Source organism: Lissotriton helveticus, chromosome 4_1 (assembly GCF_964261635.1).
Source record: "Lissotriton helveticus chromosome 4_1, aLisHel1.1, whole genome shotgun sequence".
NCBI classification, from domain to species: domain Eukaryota; kingdom Metazoa; phylum Chordata; class Amphibia; order Caudata; family Salamandridae; genus Lissotriton; species Lissotriton helveticus.
The window spans coordinates 1,692,490,827-1,692,507,317 of record NC_136063.1 but is presented as its reverse complement, the minus strand read 5'-3'; the positions used below and the strand labels follow the sequence as shown (position 1 = coordinate 1,692,507,317).

At 51.6% G+C, this 16,491-nt stretch overlaps 23 non-coding genes across 23 annotated transcripts; 15 read left to right on the top strand and 8 right to left on the bottom strand.

Annotated features, from left to right (window-relative positions):
* Positions 1–515: 515 nt before the first annotated feature.
* Positions 516–598, bottom strand: TRNAL-UAA (transfer RNA leucine (anticodon UAA)). Its single transcript has one exon. It is a non-coding gene; the product is annotated as a tRNA-Leu (tRNA).
* A 243-nt stretch (positions 599–841) lies between these two features.
* On the top strand, positions 842–913 carry TRNAE-UUC (transfer RNA glutamic acid (anticodon UUC)). Its single transcript has one exon. It is a non-coding gene; the product is annotated as a tRNA-Glu (tRNA).
* A 625-nt stretch (positions 914–1,538) lies between these two features.
* TRNAE-CUC (transfer RNA glutamic acid (anticodon CUC)) lies at positions 1,539–1,610 on the top strand. The gene has a single exon. It is a non-coding gene; the product is annotated as a tRNA-Glu (tRNA).
* Positions 1,611–2,720: 1,110 nt separating this feature from the next.
* TRNAL-UAA (transfer RNA leucine (anticodon UAA)) lies at positions 2,721–2,803 on the bottom strand. Its single transcript has one exon. It is a non-coding gene; the product is annotated as a tRNA-Leu (tRNA).
* A 243-nt stretch (positions 2,804–3,046) lies between these two features.
* Positions 3,047–3,118, top strand: TRNAE-UUC (transfer RNA glutamic acid (anticodon UUC)). The gene has a single exon. It is a non-coding gene; the product is annotated as a tRNA-Glu (tRNA).
* A 628-nt stretch (positions 3,119–3,746) lies between these two features.
* TRNAE-CUC (transfer RNA glutamic acid (anticodon CUC)) lies at positions 3,747–3,818 on the top strand. Its single transcript has one exon. It is a non-coding gene; the product is annotated as a tRNA-Glu (tRNA).
* Positions 3,819–4,907: 1,089 nt separating this feature from the next.
* Positions 4,908–4,990, bottom strand: TRNAL-UAA (transfer RNA leucine (anticodon UAA)). Its single transcript has one exon. It is a non-coding gene; the product is annotated as a tRNA-Leu (tRNA).
* Positions 4,991–5,233: 243 nt separating this feature from the next.
* Positions 5,234–5,305, top strand: TRNAE-UUC (transfer RNA glutamic acid (anticodon UUC)). Its single transcript has one exon. It is a non-coding gene; the product is annotated as a tRNA-Glu (tRNA).
* Positions 5,306–5,930: 625 nt separating this feature from the next.
* Positions 5,931–6,002, top strand: TRNAE-CUC (transfer RNA glutamic acid (anticodon CUC)). Its single transcript has one exon. It is a non-coding gene; the product is annotated as a tRNA-Glu (tRNA).
* Positions 6,003–7,112: 1,110 nt separating this feature from the next.
* On the bottom strand, positions 7,113–7,195 carry TRNAL-UAA (transfer RNA leucine (anticodon UAA)). Its single transcript has one exon. It is a non-coding gene; the product is annotated as a tRNA-Leu (tRNA).
* A 243-nt stretch (positions 7,196–7,438) lies between these two features.
* On the top strand, positions 7,439–7,510 carry TRNAE-UUC (transfer RNA glutamic acid (anticodon UUC)). The gene has a single exon. It is a non-coding gene; the product is annotated as a tRNA-Glu (tRNA).
* A 625-nt stretch (positions 7,511–8,135) lies between these two features.
* On the top strand, positions 8,136–8,207 carry TRNAE-CUC (transfer RNA glutamic acid (anticodon CUC)). Its single transcript has one exon. It is a non-coding gene; the product is annotated as a tRNA-Glu (tRNA).
* A 1,110-nt stretch (positions 8,208–9,317) lies between these two features.
* TRNAL-UAA (transfer RNA leucine (anticodon UAA)) lies at positions 9,318–9,400 on the bottom strand. Its single transcript has one exon. It is a non-coding gene; the product is annotated as a tRNA-Leu (tRNA).
* A 243-nt stretch (positions 9,401–9,643) lies between these two features.
* Positions 9,644–9,715, top strand: TRNAE-UUC (transfer RNA glutamic acid (anticodon UUC)). The gene has a single exon. It is a non-coding gene; the product is annotated as a tRNA-Glu (tRNA).
* A 626-nt stretch (positions 9,716–10,341) lies between these two features.
* TRNAE-CUC (transfer RNA glutamic acid (anticodon CUC)) lies at positions 10,342–10,413 on the top strand. The gene has a single exon. It is a non-coding gene; the product is annotated as a tRNA-Glu (tRNA).
* A 1,110-nt stretch (positions 10,414–11,523) lies between these two features.
* TRNAL-UAA (transfer RNA leucine (anticodon UAA)) lies at positions 11,524–11,606 on the bottom strand. Its single transcript has one exon. It is a non-coding gene; the product is annotated as a tRNA-Leu (tRNA).
* A 243-nt stretch (positions 11,607–11,849) lies between these two features.
* On the top strand, positions 11,850–11,921 carry TRNAE-UUC (transfer RNA glutamic acid (anticodon UUC)). Its single transcript has one exon. It is a non-coding gene; the product is annotated as a tRNA-Glu (tRNA).
* Positions 11,922–12,546: 625 nt separating this feature from the next.
* Positions 12,547–12,618, top strand: TRNAE-CUC (transfer RNA glutamic acid (anticodon CUC)). The gene has a single exon. It is a non-coding gene; the product is annotated as a tRNA-Glu (tRNA).
* Positions 12,619–13,728: 1,110 nt separating this feature from the next.
* Positions 13,729–13,811, bottom strand: TRNAL-UAA (transfer RNA leucine (anticodon UAA)). Its single transcript has one exon. It is a non-coding gene; the product is annotated as a tRNA-Leu (tRNA).
* A 243-nt stretch (positions 13,812–14,054) lies between these two features.
* Positions 14,055–14,126, top strand: TRNAE-UUC (transfer RNA glutamic acid (anticodon UUC)). The gene has a single exon. It is a non-coding gene; the product is annotated as a tRNA-Glu (tRNA).
* A 625-nt stretch (positions 14,127–14,751) lies between these two features.
* Positions 14,752–14,823, top strand: TRNAE-CUC (transfer RNA glutamic acid (anticodon CUC)). Its single transcript has one exon. It is a non-coding gene; the product is annotated as a tRNA-Glu (tRNA).
* Positions 14,824–15,912: 1,089 nt separating this feature from the next.
* TRNAL-UAA (transfer RNA leucine (anticodon UAA)) lies at positions 15,913–15,995 on the bottom strand. The gene has a single exon. It is a non-coding gene; the product is annotated as a tRNA-Leu (tRNA).
* Positions 15,996–16,238: 243 nt separating this feature from the next.
* TRNAE-UUC (transfer RNA glutamic acid (anticodon UUC)) lies at positions 16,239–16,310 on the top strand. Its single transcript has one exon. It is a non-coding gene; the product is annotated as a tRNA-Glu (tRNA).
* Positions 16,311–16,491: the final 181 nt, after the last annotated feature.

Below are 16,491 nucleotides of genomic sequence, written 5' to 3'. Positions count from 1 at the left end.
TGTGGCTGTGGGCAGGATGGGTTGTGGGGGACCCGTCAGGGCATTGCCCGTTTGGAAGCCCGTTCGGAAGGCCAGAGGAGGCGGGGGCAGGGAACTCTCCTCAATTTTCCCCCAGAGGTTTGGGGAAAAGCCTTTGCACGTTTGAGCCAGCCGGGCCTGCATCAGCAGATCCTGCTCCTCTGGCAAGGGAGAGCTTGTAGGTGAAATCAAAAAAGGGGAGAAATCTGCAAGAGCCGGGTTAAAAAATTCCAGGGGCAGACCCATGTTCCCCAGGAAGCAAGTACTTCCTCCTGCTCCCTTCAGTGGGAAAAGATATAGGAGGTGTATTTCTCTAAGCAGGGGATCTGCGTAGATGGCACTGCATTGCTTTGGGAAGCATCCATGCTGGTAGCAGAATAGCAGCAGACCCCACAGCTGAGACTTGAATGGGGACTGTTGGAGAGGGGCAGTGGAAGGGCGCAGGAAAATGCTTTTCAAAAGCATCTGCACTTTCTTACAAAGCAGCTGAAAACCCATACCAGGAATGGGGCTCGAACCCATGCGGACAAACGTCCATTGGATCTTAAGTCCAACGCCTTAACCACTCGGCCACCCTGGTGAGACCCAAGGCCCAGCTTTACTCAACTCCCTTTTTCTGCTGGCTGCTGCAGCACCGGCTGTCCAGCAAGAGCTGTTTGCGGAGTTAAAAGGCTTTTGCAGGAGGCTAAAGGTAAATGCTTATGACAAACACACTGTGTGACACCTAACTTTCTCCCACTCGGACTTTACGGGCAATTTTTATATTGGAGTTAGCTTAGTCACAATAAGGAGGTGAGCAAGGCAAGCACACAAGAGCATCTCCTCCCTGGTGGTCTAGTGGCTAGGATTCGGCGCTTTCACCGCCGCGGCCCGGGTTCGATTCCCGGTCAGGGAAGATACCTCTAAAGCATAGATTTGAGTGTTTTGTCCCAGTAGCTTTTTTTAAACGAAGGTCCTTAAAAAGGTACCCCTACCCATGAACGAAAGAGGAGGAAAGGGACTGGGTCCACTGTGCCCCAGGTTGTTTTGCTCCCATTGCCCTCAGCCACCTTTATGCGCACGCACTCCTCCACCCAGTCTGGTGCTCTATGTGTGTGTAAAGTGCAGTACCAGCTCACCAGAAAGGTAAATTGCTGGAAACCCCTGCTGTGATGCATACATCTACTTTGGAGCACTCTTCTCCCTTGCACTCTTGAATCGCTTAAGAGCAATGTATTCTTCCAGCAAGCTGAATAACGAGACAGGGTTGAGAAAGTGTTCCAGCTGTCTGTGCGCCATCAGCAGCCACTAGGTGTCCCTCTTGTGTTTTCCCGTGGATCCCGATTGTACAGGAATTCATCGGTTCAGTAGCAAGGGGGAGAGGATGGCCTGTGCTTGGAAGGGACAGACAGTCGGGTGGCATTATGAGGATTTTTTCAATTTCTGATTCATATGTGCTGTAGAGAAAAATAAGCTTTCAGCCCCCATGAGCTTTGTCATTCGGAAAGCAGTGTATGAACTTTTGCTGCATGGCACTGGGCTCCCTGGTGGTCTAGTGGTTAGGATTCGGCGCTCTCACCGCCGCGGCCCGGGTTCGATTCCCGGTCAGGGAAAAGTCCTTCTTCTTCCCTTCAAAACTTTTCCTTCCCGTAGGTCGCGGGCTTCTCAAAATGAAGTTGCTTTCTGACTCACAGTTTCCCTAGCATCACGCAGTATAGCTCCAAATATCATTTTCGCAAGGTCCCTTTATAGCTGCTTTCCACAGCGGGAGGAAAGTCACTTGTGTAAGGCTCTTGAGCAAGTGAGACCCTGTATTCCAAAGTGCAATTCCTTTTGTAGGCTTCTGACCACATGGCGTGCGGCAGGAAGTCTCCTTTGACAGGCCTGCAGTTTTTTTTCCAAATGGCATCCTGGACCCATTGCAACCCACCTTTTTGCTAAAATGGAAGTCTGGATCTGGGTAAGAAAAAACTGAGCTGCATGTACGGAAAAAAGCAGAGGCCAGCCACAGGGAGGGTGTGGCCAGGGCTGTCTGATTTGCATACTGACCTGTGGCATCTTGGGAATGTATAGGCTTTGGAGCTTAACGGGTGCTGCAGGGGTCTGCCTGGCTGGAGAGATGCCTGTCTGGTACACCCCTCAGGACAGACGGTGCCTTCCGTTCGAACATGGAGGGTGAGGGACATGGGTCACCCTCTTATACAGGGGTGTGGCTGTGGGCAGGATGGGTTGTGGGGGACCCGTCAGGGCATTGCCCGTTTGGAAGCCCGTTCGGAAGGCCAGAGGAGGCGGGGGCAGGGAACTCTCCTCAATTTTCCCCCAGAGGTTTGGGGAAAAGCCTTTGCACGTTTGAGCCAGCCGGGCCTGCATCAGCAGATCCTGCTCCTCTGGCAAGGGAGAGCTTGTAGGTGAAATCAAAAAAGGGGAGAAATCTGCAAGAGCCGGGTTAAAAAATTCCAGGGGCAGACCCATGTTCCCCAGGAAGCAAGTACTTCCTCCTGCTCCCTTCAGTGGGAAAAGATATAGGAGGTGTATTTCTCTAAGCAGGGGATCTGCGTAGATGGCACTGCATTGCTTTGGGAAGCATCCATGCTGGTAGCAGAATAGCAGCAGACCCCACAGCTGAGACTTGAATGGGGACTGTTGGAGAGGGGCAGTGGAAGGGCGCAGGAAAATGCTTTTCAAAAGCATCTGCACTTTCTTACAAAGCAGCTGAAAACCCATACCAGGAATGGGGCTCGAACCCATGCGGACAAACGTCCATTGGATCTTAAGTCCAACGCCTTAACCACTCGGCCACCCTGGTGAGACCCAAGGCCCAGCTTTACTCAACTCCCTTTTTCTGCTGGCTGCTGCAGCACCGGCTGTCCAGCAAGAGCTGTTTGCGGAGTTAAAAGGCTTTTGCAGGAGGCTAAAGGTAAATGCTTATGACAAACACACTGTGTGACACCTAACTTTCTCCCACTCGGACTTTACGGGCAATTTTTATATTGGAGTTAGCTTAGTCACAATAAGGAGGTGAGCAAGGCAAACACACAAGAGCATCTCCTCCCTGGTGGTCTAGTGGCTAGGATTCGGCGCTTTCACCGCCGCGGCCCGGGTTCGATTCCCGGTCAGGGAAGATACCTCTAAAGCATAGATTTGAGTGTTTTGTCCCAGTAGCTTTTTTTAAACGAAGGTCCTTAAAAAGGTACCCCTACCCATGAACGAAAGAGGAGGAAAGGGACTGGGTCCCCTGTGCCCCAGGTTGTTTTGCTCCCATTGCCCTCAGCCACCTTTATGCGCACGCACTCCTCTACCCAGTCTGGTGCTCTATGTGTGTGTAAAGTGCAGCAGTACCAGCTCACCAGAAAGGTAAATTGCTGGAAACCCCTGCTGTGATGCATACATCTACTTTGGAGCACTCTTCTCCCTTGCACTCTTGAATCGCTTAAGAGCAATGTATTCTTCCAGCAAGCTGAATAACGAGACAGGGTTGAGAAAGTGTTCCAGCTGTCTGTGCGCCATCAGCAGCCACTAGGTGTCCCTCTTGTGTTTTCCCGTGGATCCCGATTGTACAGGAATTCATCGGTTCAGTAGCAAGGGGGAGAGGATGGCCTGTGCTTGGAAGTGACAGACAGTCGGGTGGCATTATGAGGATTTTTTCAATTTCTGATTCATATGTGCTGTAGAGAAAAATAAGCTTTCAGCCCCCATGAGCTTTGTCATTCGGAAAGCAGTGTATGAACTTTTGCTGCATGGCACTGGGCTCCCTGGTGGTCTAGTGGTTAGGATTCGGCGCTCTCACCGCCGCGGCCCGGGTTCGATTCCCGGTCAGGGAAAAGTCCTTCTTCTGCCCTTGAAAACTTTTCCTTCCCGTAGGTCGCGGGCTTCTCAAAATGAAGTTGCTTTCTGACTCACAGTTTGCCTAGCATCACGCAGTATAGCTCCAAATATCATTTTCGCAAGGTCCCTTTATAGCTGCTTTCCACAACGGGAGGAAAGTCACTTGTGCAAGGCTCTTGAGCAAGTGAGACCCTGTATTCCAAAGTGCAATTCCTTTTGTAGGCTTCTGACCACATGGCGTGCGGCAGGAAGTCTCCTTTGACAGGCCTGCAGGCTTTGTTTCCAAATGGCATCCTGGACCCATTGCAACCCACCTTTTTGCTAAAATGGAAGTCTGGATCTGGGTAAGAAAAAACTGAGCTGCACGTACGGAAAAAAGCAGACGCCAGCCACAGGGAGGGTGTGGCCAGGGCAGTCTGATTTGCATACTGACCTGTGGCATCTTGGGAATGTATAGGCTTTGGAGCTTAACGGGTGCTGCAGGGGTCTGCCTGGCTGGAGAGATGCCTGTCTGGTACACCCCTCAGGACAGACGGTGCCTTCCGTTCGAACATGGAGGGTGAGGGACATGGGTCACCCTCTTATACAGGGGTGTGGCTGTGGGCAGGACGGGTTGTGGGGGACCCGTCAGGGCATTGCCCGTTCGGAAGGCGAGAGGAGGGAACTCTCCTCAATTTTCCCCCAGAGGTTTGGGGAAAAGCCTTTGCACGTTTGAGCCAGCCGGGCCTGCATCAGCAGATCCTGCTCCTCTGGCAAGGGAGAGCTTGTAGGTGAAATCAAAAAAGGGGAGAAATCTGCAAGAGCCGGGTTAAAAAATTCCAGGGGCAGACCCATGTTCCCCAGGAAGCAAGTACTTCCTCCTGCTCCCTTCAGTGGGAAAAGATATAGGAGGTGTATTTCTCTAAGCAGGGGATCTGCGTAGATGGCACTGCATTGCTTTGGGAAGCATCCATGCTGGTAGCAGAATAGCAGCAGACCCCACAGCTGAGACTTGAATGGGGACTGTTGGAGAGGGGCAGTGGAAGGGCGCAGGAAAATGCTTTTCAAAAGCATCTGCACTTTCTTACAAAGCAGCTGAAAACCCATACCAGGAATGGGGCTCGAACCCATGCGGACAAACGTCCATTGGATCTTAAGTCCAACGCCTTAACCACTCGGCCACCCTGGTGAGACCCAAGGCCCAGCTTTACTCAACTCCCTTTTTCTGCTGGCTGCTGCAGCACCGGCTGTCCAGCAAGAGCTGTTTGCGGAGTTAAAAGGCTTTTGCAGGAGGCTAAAGGTAAATGCTTATGACAAACACACTGTGTGACACCTAACTTTCTCCCACTCGGACTTTACGGGCAATTTTTATATTGGAGTTAGCTTAGTCACAATAAGGAGGTGAGCAAGGCAAGCACACAAGAGCATCTCCTCCCTGGTGGTCTAGTGGCTAGGATTCGGCGCTTTCACCGCCGCGGCCCGGGTTCGATTCCCGGTCAGGGAAGATACCTCTAAAGCATAGATTTGAGTGTTTTGTCCCAGTAGCTTTTTTTAAACGAAGGTCCTTAAAAAGGTACCCCTACCCATGAACGAAAGAGGAGGAAAGGGACTGGGTCCACTGTGCCCCAGGTTGTTTTGCTCCCATTGCCCTCAGCCACCTTTATGCGCACGCACTCCTCCACCCAGTCTGGTGCTCTATGTGTGTGTAAAGTGCAGTACCAGCTCACCAGAAAGGTAAATTGCTGGAAACCCCTGCTGTGATGCATACATCTACTTTGGAGCACTCTTCTCCCTTGCACTCTTGAATCGCTTAAGAGCAATGTATTCTTCCAGCAAGCTGAATAACGAGACAGGGTTGAGAAAGTGTTCCAGCTGTCTGTGCGCCATCAGCAGCCACTAGGTGTCCCTCTTGTGTTTTCCCGTGGATCCCGATTGTACAGGAATTCATCGGTTCAGTAGCAAGGGGGAGAGGATGGCCTGTGCTTGGAAGGGACAGACAGTCGGGTGGCATTATGAGGATTTTTTCAATTTCTGATTCATATGTGCTGTAGAGAAAAATAAGCTTTCAGCCCCCATGAGCTTTGTCATTCGGAAAGCAGTGTATGAACTTTTGCTGCATGGCACTGGGCTCCCTGGTGGTCTAGTGGTTAGGATTCGGCGCTCTCACCGCCGCGGCCCGGGTTCGATTCCCGGTCAGGGAAAAGTCCTTCTTCTTCCCTTCAAAACTTTTCCTTCCCGTAGGTCGCGGGCTTCTCAAAATGAAGTTGCTTTCTGACTCACAGTTTCCCTAGCATCACGCAGTATAGCTCCAAATATCATTTTCGCAAGGTCCCTTTATAGCTGCTTTCCACAGCGGGAGGAAAGTCACTTGTGTAAGGCTCTTGAGCAAGTGAGACCCTGTATTCCAAAGTGCAATTCCTTTTGTAGGCTTCTGACCACATGGCGTGCGGCAGGAAGTCTCCTTTGACAGGCCTGCAGTTTTTTTTCCAAATGGCATCCTGGACCCATTGCAACCCACCTTTTTGCTAAAATGGAAGTCTGGATCTGGGTAAGAAAAAACTGAGCTGCATGTACGGAAAAAAGCAGAGGCCAGCCACAGGGAGGGTGTGGCCAGGGCTGTCTGATTTGCATACTGACCTGTGGCATCTTGGGAATGTATAGGCTTTGGAGCTTAACGGGTGCTGCAGGGGTCTGCCTGGCTGGAGAGATGCCTGTCTGGTACACCCCTCAGGACAGACGGTGCCTTCCGTTCGAACATGGAGGGTGAGGGACATGGGTCACCCTCTTATACAGGGGTGTGGCTGTGGGCAGGATGGGTTGTGGGGGACCCGTCAGGGCATTGCCCGTTTGGAAGCCCGTTCGGAAGGCCAGAGGAGGCGGGGGCAGGGAACTCTCCTCAATTTTCCCCCAGAGGTTTGGGGAAAAGCCTTTGCACGTTTGAGCCAGCCGGGCCTGCATCAGCAGATCCTGCTCCTCTGGCAAGGGAGAGCTTGTAGGTGAAATCAAAAAAGGGGAGAAATCTGCAAGAGCCGGGTTAAAAAATTCCAGGGGCAGACCCATGTTCCCCAGGAAGCAAGTACTTCCTCCTGCTCCCTTCAGTGGGAAAAGATATAGGAGGTGTATTTCTCTAAGCAGGGGATCTGCGTAGATGGCACTGCATTGCTTTGGGAAGCATCCATGCTGGTAGCAGAATAGCAGCAGACCCCACAGCTGAGACTTGAATGGGGACTGTTGGAGAGGGGCAGTGGAAGGGCGCAGGAAAATGCTTTTCAAAAGCATCTGCACTTTCTTACAAAGCAGCTGAAAACCCATACCAGGAATGGGGCTCGAACCCATGCGGACAAACGTCCATTGGATCTTAAGTCCAACGCCTTAACCACTCGGCCACCCTGGTGAGACCCAAGGCCCAGCTTTACTCAACTCCCTTTTTCTGCTGGCTGCTGCAGCACCGGCTGTCCAGCAAGAGCTGTTTGCGGAGTTAAAAGGCTTTTGCAGGAGGCTAAAGGTAAATGCTTATGACAAACACACTGTGTGACACCTAACTTTCTCCCACTCGGACTTTACGGGCAATTTTTATATTGGAGTTAGCTTAGTCACAATAAGGAGGTGAGCAAGGCAAACACACAAGAGCATCTCCTCCCTGGTGGTCTAGTGGCTAGGATTCGGCGCTTTCACCGCCGCGGCCCGGGTTCGATTCCCGGTCAGGGAAGATACCTCTAAAGCATAGATTTGAGTGTTTTGTCCCAGTAGCTTTTTTTAAACGAAGGTCCTTAAAAAGGTACCCCTACCCATGAACGAAAGAGGAGGAAAGGGACTGGGTCCCCTGTGCCCCAGGTTGTTTTGCTCCCATTGCCCTCAGCCACCTTTATGCGCACGCACTCCTCTACCCAGTCTGGTGCTCTATGTGTGTGTAAAGTGCAGTACCAGCTCACCAGAAAGGTAAATTGCTGGAAACCCCTGCTGTGATGCATACATCTACTTTGGAGCACTCTTCTCCCTTGCACTCTTGAATCGCTTAAGAGCAATGTATTCTTCCAGCAAGCTGAATAACGAGACAGGGTTGAGAAAGTGTTCCAGCTGTCTGTGCGCCATCAGCAGCCACTAGGTGTCCCTCTTGTGTTTTCCCGTGGATCCCGATTGTACAGGAATTCATCGGTTCAGTAGCAAGGGGGAGAGGATGGCCTGTGCTTGGAAGTGACAGACAGTCGGGTGGCATTATGAGGATTTTTTCAATTTCTGATTCATATGTGCTGTAGAGAAAAATAAGCTTTCAGCCCCCATGAGCTTTGTCATTCGGAAAGCAGTGTATGAACTTTTGCTGCATGGCACTGGGCTCCCTGGTGGTCTAGTGGTTAGGATTCGGCGCTCTCACCGCCGCGGCCCGGGTTCGATTCCCGGTCAGGGAAAAGTCCTTCTTCTTCCCTTCAAAACTTTTCCTTCCCGTAGGTCGCGGGCTTCTCAAAATGAAGTTGCTTTCTGACTCACAGTTTCCCTAGCATCACGCAGTATAGCTCCAAATATCATTTTCGCATGGTCCCTTTATAGCTGCTTTCCACAGCGGGAGGAAAGTCACTTGTGTAAGGCTCTTGAGCAAGTGAGACCCTGTATTCCAAAGTGCAATTCCTTTTGTAGGCTTCTGACCACATGGCGTGCGGCAGGAAGTCTCCTTTGACAGGCCTGCAGTTTTTTTTCCAAATGGCATCCTGGACCCATTGCAACCCACCTTTTTGCTAAAATGGAAGTCTGGATCTGGGTAAGAAAAAACTGAGCTGCATGTACGGAAAAAAGCAGAGGCCAGCCACAGGGAGGGTGTGGCCAGGGCTGTCTGATTTGCATACTGACCTGTGGCATCTTGGGAATGTATAGGCTTTGGAGCTTAACGGGTGCTGCAGGGGTCTGCCTGGCTGGAGAGATGCCTGTCTGGTACACCCCTCAGGACAGACGGTGCCTTCCGTTCGAACATGGAGGGTGAGGGACATGGGTCACCCTCTTATACAGGGGTGTGGCTGTGGGCAGGATGGGTTGTGGGGGACCCGTCAGGGCATTGCCCGTTTGGAAGCCCGTTCGGAAGGCCAGAGGAGGCGGGGGCAGGGAACTCTCCTCAATTTTCCCCCAGAGGTTTGGGGAAAAGCCTTTGCACGTTTGAGCCAGCCGGGCCTGCATCAGCAGATCCTGCTCCTCTGGCAAGGGAGAGCTTGTAGGTGAAATAAAAAAAGGGGAGAAATCTGCAAGAGCCGGGTTAAAAAATTCCAGGGGCAGACCCATGTTCCCCAGGAAGCAAGTACTTCCTCCTGCTCCCTTCAGTGGGAAAAGATATAGGAGGTGTATTTCTCTAAGCAGGGGATCTGCGTAGATGGCACTGCATTGCTTTGGGAAGCATCCATGCTGGTAGCAGAATAGCAGCAGACCCCACAGCTGAGACTTGAATGGGGACTGTTGGAGAGGGGCAGTGGAAGGGCGCAGGAAAATGCTTTTCAAAAGCATCTGCACTTTCTTACAAAGCAGCTGAAAACCCATACCAGGAATGGGGCTCGAACCCATGCGGACAAACGTCCATTGGATCTTAAGTCCAACGCCTTAACCACTCGGCCACCCTGGTGAGACCCAAGGCCCAGCTTTACTCAACTCCCTTTTTCTGCTGGCTGCTGCAGCACCGGCTGTCCAGCAAGAGCTGTTTGCGGAGTTAAAAGGCTTTTGCAGGAGGCTAAAGGTAAATGCTTATGACAAACACACTGTGTGACACCTAACTTTCTCCCACTCGGACTTTACGGGCAATTTTTATATTGGAGTTAGCTTAGTCACAATAAGGAGGTGAGCAAGGCAAACACACAAGAGCATCTCCTCCCTGGTGGTCTAGTGGCTAGGATTCGGCGCTTTCACCGCCGCGGCCCGGGTTCGATTCCCGGTCAGGGAAGATACCTCTAAAGCATAGATTTGAGTGTTTTGTCCCAGTAGCTTTTTTTAAACGAAGGTCCTTAAAAAGGTACCCCTACCCATGAACGAAAGAGGAGGAAAGGGACTGGGTCCCCTGTGCCCCAGGTTGTTTTGCTCCCATTGCCCTCAGCCACCTTTATGCGCACGCACTCCTCTACCCAGTCTGGTGCTCTATGTGTGTGTAAAGTGCAGTACCAGCTCACCAGAAAGGTAAATTGCTGGAAACCCCTGCTGTGATGCATACATCTACTTTGGAGCACTCTTCTCCCTTGCACTCTTGAATCGCTTAAGAGCAATGTATTCTTCCAGCAAGCTGAATAACGAGACAGGGTTGAGAAAGTGTTCCAGCTGTCTGTGCGCCATCAGCAGCCACTAGGTGTCCCTCTTGTGTTTTCCCGTGGATCCCGATTGTACAGGAATTCATCGGTTCAGTAGCAAGGGGGAGAGGATGGCCTGTGCTTGGAAGTGACAGACAGTCGGGTGGCATTATGAGGATTTTTTCAATTTCTGATTCATATGTGCTGTAGAGAAAAATAAGCTTTCAGCCCCCATGAGCTTTGTCATTCGGAAAGCAGTGTATGAACTTTTGCTGCATGGCCCCTCGGCTCCCTGGTGGTCTAGTGGTTAGGATTCGGCGCTCTCACCGCCGCGGCCCGGGTTCGATTCCCGGTCAGGGAAAAGTCCTTCTTCTGCCCTTGAAAACTTTTCCTTCCCGTAGGTCGCGGGCTTCTCAAAATGAAGTTGCTTTCTGACTCACAGTTTGCCTAGCATCACGCAGTATAGCTCCAAATATCATTTTCGCAAGGTCCCTTTATAGCTGCTTTCCACAGCGGGAGGAAAGTCACTTGTGTAAGGCTCTTGAGCAAGTGAGACCCTGTATTCCAAAGTGCAATTCCTTTTGTAGGCTTCTGACCACATGGCGTGCGGCAGGAAGTCTCCTTTGACAGGCCTGCAGTTTTTTTTCCAAATGGCATCCTGGACCCATTGCAACCCACCTTTTTGCTAAAATGGAAGTCTGGATCTGGGTAAGAAAAAACTGAGCTGCATGTACGGAAAAAAGCAGAGGCCAGCCACAGGGAGGGTGTGGCCAGGGCTGTCTGATTTGCATACTGACCTGTGGCATCTTGGGAATGTATAGGCTTTGGAGCTTAACGGGTGCTGCAGGGGTCTGCCTGGCTGGAGAGATGCCTGTCTGGTACACCCCTCAGGACAGACGGTGCCTTCCGTTCGAACATGGAGGGTGAGGGACATGGGTCACCCTCTTATACAGGGGTGTGGCTGTGGGCAGGATGGGTTGTGGGGGACCCGTCAGGGCATTGCCCGTTTGGAAGCCCGTTCGGAAGGCCAGAGGAGGCGGGGGCAGGGAACTCTCCTCAATTTTCCCCCAGAGGTTTGGGGAAAAGCCTTTGCACGTTTGAGCCAGCCGGGCCTGCATCAGCAGATCCTGCTCCTCTGGCAAGGGAGAGCTTGTAGGTGAAATCAAAAAAGGGGAGAAATCTGCAAGAGCCGGGTTAAAAAATTCCAGGGGCAGACCCATGTTCCCCAGGAAGCAAGTACTTCCTCCTGCTCCCTTCAGTGGGAAAAGATATAGGAGGTGTATTTCTCTAAGCAGGGGATCTGCGTAGATGGCACTGCATTGCTTTGGGAAGCATCCATGCTGGTAGCAGAATAGCAGCAGACCCCACAGCTGAGACTTGAATGGGGACTGTTGGAGAGGGGCAGTGGAAGGGCGCAGGAAAATGCTTTTCAAAAGCATCTGCACTTTCTTACAAAGCAGCTGAAAACCCATACCAGGAATGGGGCTCGAACCCATGCGGACAAACGTCCATTGGATCTTAAGTCCAACGCCTTAACCACTCGGCCACCCTGGTGAGACCCAAGGCCCAGCTTTACTCAACTCCCTTTTTCTGCTGGCTGCTGCAGCACCGGCTGTCCAGCAAGAGCTGTTTGCGGAGTTAAAAGGCTTTTGCAGGAGGCTAAAGGTAAATGCTTATGACAAACACACTGTGTGACACCTAACTTTCTCCCACTCGGACTTTACGGGCAATTTTTATATTGGAGTTAGCTTAGTCACAATAAGGAGGTGAGCAAGGCAAGCACACAAGAGCATCTCCTCCCTGGTGGTCTAGTGGCTAGGATTCGGCGCTTTCACCGCCGCGGCCCGGGTTCGATTCCCGGTCAGGGAAGATACCTCTAAAGCATAGATTTGAGTGTTTTGTCCCAGTAGCTTTTTTTAAACGAAGGTCCTTAAAAAGGTACCCCTACCCATGAACGAAAGAGGAGGAAAGGGACTGGGTCCACTGTGCCCCAGGTTGTTTTGCTCCCATTGCCCTCAGCCACCTTTATGCGCACGCACTCCTCCACCCAGTCTGGTGCTCTATGTGTGTGTAAAGTGCAGTACCAGCTCACCAGAAAGGTAAATTGCTGGAAACCCCTGCTGTGATGCATACATCTACTTTGGAGCACTCTTCTCCCTTGCACTCTTGAATCGCTTAAGAGCAATGTATTCTTCCAGCAAGCTGAATAACGAGACAGGGTTGAGAAAGTGTTCCAGCTGTCTGTGCGCCATCAGCAGCCACTAGGTGTCCCTCTTGTGTTTTCCCGTGGATCCCGATTGTACAGGAATTCATCGGTTCAGTAGCAAGGGGGAGAGGATGGCCTGTGCTTGGAAGGGACAGACAGTCGGGTGGCATTATGAGGATTTTTTCAATTTCTGATTCATATGTGCTGTAGAGAAAAATAAGCTTTCAGCCCCCATGAGCTTTGTCATTCGGAAAGCAGTGTATGAACTTTTGCTGCATGGCACTGGGCTCCCTGGTGGTCTAGTGGTTAGGATTCGGCGCTCTCACCGCCGCGGCCCGGGTTCGATTCCCGGTCAGGGAAAAGTCCTTCTTCTTCCCTTCAAAACTTTTCCTTCCCGTAGGTCGCGGGCTTCTCAAAATGAAGTTGCTTTCTGACTCACAGTTTCCCTAGCATCACGCAGTATAGCTCCAAATATCATTTTCGCAAGGTCCCTTTATAGCTGCTTTCCACAGCGGGAGGAAAGTCACTTGTGTAAGGCTCTTGAGCAAGTGAGACCCTGTATTCCAAAGTGCAATTCCTTTTGTAGGCTTCTGACCACATGGCGTGCGGCAGGAAGTCTCCTTTGACAGGCCTGCAGTTTTTTTTCCAAATGGCATCCTGGACCCATTGCAACCCACCTTTTTGCTAAAATGGAAGTCTGGATCTGGGTAAGAAAAAACTGAGCTGCATGTACGGAAAAAAGCAGAGGCCAGCCACAGGGAGGGTGTGGCCAGGGCTGTCTGATTTGCATACTGACCTGTGGCATCTTGGGAATGTATAGGCTTTGGAGCTTAACGGGTGCTGCAGGGGTCTGCCTGGCTGGAGAGATGCCTGTCTGGTACACCCCTCAGGACAGACGGTGCCTTCCGTTCGAACATGGAGGGTGAGGGACATGGGTCACCCTCTTATACAGGGGTGTGGCTGTGGGCAGGATGGGTTGTGGGGGACCCGTCAGGGCATTGCCCGTTTGGAAGCCCGTTCGGAAGGCCAGAGGAGGCGGGGGCAGGGAACTCTCCTCAATTTTCCCCCAGAGGTTTGGGGAAAAGCCTTTGCACGTTTGAGCCAGCCGGGCCTGCATCAGCAGATCCTGCTCCTCTGGCAAGGGAGAGCTTGTAGGTGAAATCAAAAAAGGGGAGAAATCTGCAAGAGCCGGGTTAAAAAATTCCAGGGGCAGACCCATGTTCCCCAGGAAGCAAGTACTTCCTCCTGCTCCCTTCAGTGGGAAAAGATATAGGAGGTGTATTTCTCTAAGCAGGGGATCTGCGTAGATGGCACTGCATTGCTTTGGGAAGCATCCATGCTGGTAGCAGAATAGCAGCAGACCCCACAGCTGAGACTTGAATGGGGACTGTTGGAGAGGGGCAGTGGAAGGGCGCAGGAAAATGCTTTTCAAAAGCATCTGCACTTTCTTACAAAGCAGCTGAAAACCCATACCAGGAATGGGGCTCGAACCCATGCGGACAAACGTCCATTGGATCTTAAGTCCAACGCCTTAACCACTCGGCCACCCTGGTGAGACCCAAGGCCCAGCTTTACTCAACTCCCTTTTTCTGCTGGCTGCTGCAGCACCGGCTGTCCAGCAAGAGCTGTTTGCGGAGTTAAAAGGCTTTTGCAGGAGGCTAAAGGTAAATGCTTATGACAAACACACTGTGTGACACCTAACTTTCTCCCACTCGGACTTTACGGGCAATTTTTATATTGGAGTTAGCTTAGTCACAATAAGGAGGTGAGCAAGGCAAACACACAAGAGCATCTCCTCCCTGGTGGTCTAGTGGCTAGGATTCGGCGCTTTCACCGCCGCGGCCCGGGTTCGATTCCCGGTCAGGGAAGATACCTCTAAAGCATAGATTTGAGTGTTTTGTCCCAGTAGCTTTTTTTAAACGAAGGTCCTTAAAAAGGTACCCCTACCCATGAACGAAAGAGGAGGAAAGGGACTGGGTCCCCTGTGCCCCAGGTTGTTTTGCTCCCATTGCCCTCAGCCACCTTTATGCGCACGCACTCCTCTACCCAGTCTGGTGCTCTATGTGTGTGTAAAGTGCAGTACCAGCTCACCAGAAAGGTAAATTGCTGGAAACCCCTGCTGTGATGCATACATCTACTTTGGAGCACTCTTCTCCCTTGCACTCTTGAATCGCTTAAGAGCAATGTATTCTTCCAGCAAGCTGAATAACGAGACAGGGTTGAGAAAGTGTTCCAGCTGTCTGTGCGCCATCAGCAGCCACTAGGTGTCCCTCTTGTGTTTTCCCGTGGATCCCGATTGTACAGGAATTCATCGGTTCAGTAGCAAGGGGGAGAGGATGGCCTGTGCTTGGAAGTGACAGACAGTCGGGTGGCATTATGAGGATTTTTTCAATTTCTGATTCATATGTGCTGTAGAGAAAAATAAGCTTTCAGCCCCCATGAGCTTTGTCATTCGGAAAGCAGTGTATGAACTTTTGCTGCATGGCACTGGGCTCCCTGGTGGTCTAGTGGTTAGGATTCGGCGCTCTCACCGCCGCGGCCCGGGTTCGATTCCCGGTCAGGGAAAAGTCCTTCTTCTGCCCTTGAAAACTTTTCCTTCCCGTAGGTCGCGGGCTTCTCAAAATGAAGTTGCTTTCTGACTCACAGTTTGCCTAGCATCACGCAGTATAGCTCCAAATATCATTTTCGCAAGGTCCCTTTATAGCTGCTTTCCACAACGGGAGGAAAGTCACTTGTGCAAGGCTCTTGAGCAAGTGAGACCCTGTATTCCAAAGTGCAATTCCTTTTGTAGGCTTCTGACCACATGGCGTGCGGCAGGAAGTCTCCTTTGACAGGCCTGCAGGCTTTGTTTCCAAATGGCATCCTGGACCCATTGCAACCCACCTTTTTGCTAAAATGGAAGTCTGGATCTGGGTAAGAAAAAACTGAGCTGCACGTACGGAAAAAAGCAGACGCCAGCCACAGGGAGGGTGTGGCCAGGGCAGTCTGATTTGCATACTGACCTGTGGCATCTTGGGAATGTATAGGCTTTGGAGCTTAACGGGTGCTGCAGGGGTCTGCCTGGCTGGAGAGATGCCTGTCTGGTACACCCCTCAGGACAGACGGTGCCTTCCGTTCGAACATGGAGGGTGAGGGACATGGGTCACCCTCTTATACAGGGGTGTGGCTGTGGGCAGGACGGGTTGTGGGGGACCCGTCAGGGCATTGCCCGTTCGGAAGGCGAGAGGAGGGAACTCTCCTCAATTTTCCCCCAGAGGTTTGGGGAAAAGCCTTTGCACGTTTGAGCCAGCCGGGCCTGCATCAGCAGATCCTGCTCCTCTGGCAAGGGAGAGCTTGTAGGTGAAATCAAAAAAGGGGAGAAATCTGCAAGAGCCGGGTTAAAAAATTCCAGGGGCAGACCCATGTTCCCCAGGAAGCAAGTACTTCCTCCTGCTCCCTTCAGTGGGAAAAGATATAGGAGGTGTATTTCTCTAAGCAGGGGATCTGCGTAGATGGCACTGCATTGCTTTGGGAAGCATCCATGCTGGTAGCAGAATAGCAGCAGACCCCACAGCTGAGACTTGAATGGGGACTGTTGGAGAGGGGCAGTGGAAGGGCGCAGGAAAATGCTTTTCAAAAGCATCTGCACTTTCTTACAAAGCAGCTGAAAACCCATACCAGGAATGGGGCTCGAACCCATGCGGACAAACGTCCATTGGATCTTAAGTCCAACGCCTTAACCACTCGGCCACCCTGGTGAGACCCAAGGCCCAGCTTTACTCAACTCCCTTTTTCTGCTGGCTGCTGCAGCACCGGCTGTCCAGCAAGAGCTGTTTGCGGAGTTAAAAGGCTTTTGCAGGAGGCTAAAGGTAAATGCTTATGACAAACACACTGTGTGACACCTAACTTTCTCCCACTCGGACTTTACGGGCAATTTTTATATTGGAGTTAGCTTAGTCACAATAAGGAGGTGAGCAAGGCAAGCACACAAGAGCATCTCCTCCCTGGTGGTCTAGTGGCTAGGATTCGGCGCTTTCACCGCCGCGGCCCGGGTTCGATTCCCGGTCAGGGAAGATACCTCTAAAGCATAGATTTGAGTGTTTTGTCCCAGTAGCTTTTTTTAAACGAAGGTCCTTAAAAAGGTACCCCTACCCATGAACGAAAGAGGAGGAAAGGGACTGGGTCCACTGTGCCCCAGGTTGTTTTGCTCCCATTGCCCTCAGCCACCTTTATGCGCACGCACTCCTCCACCCA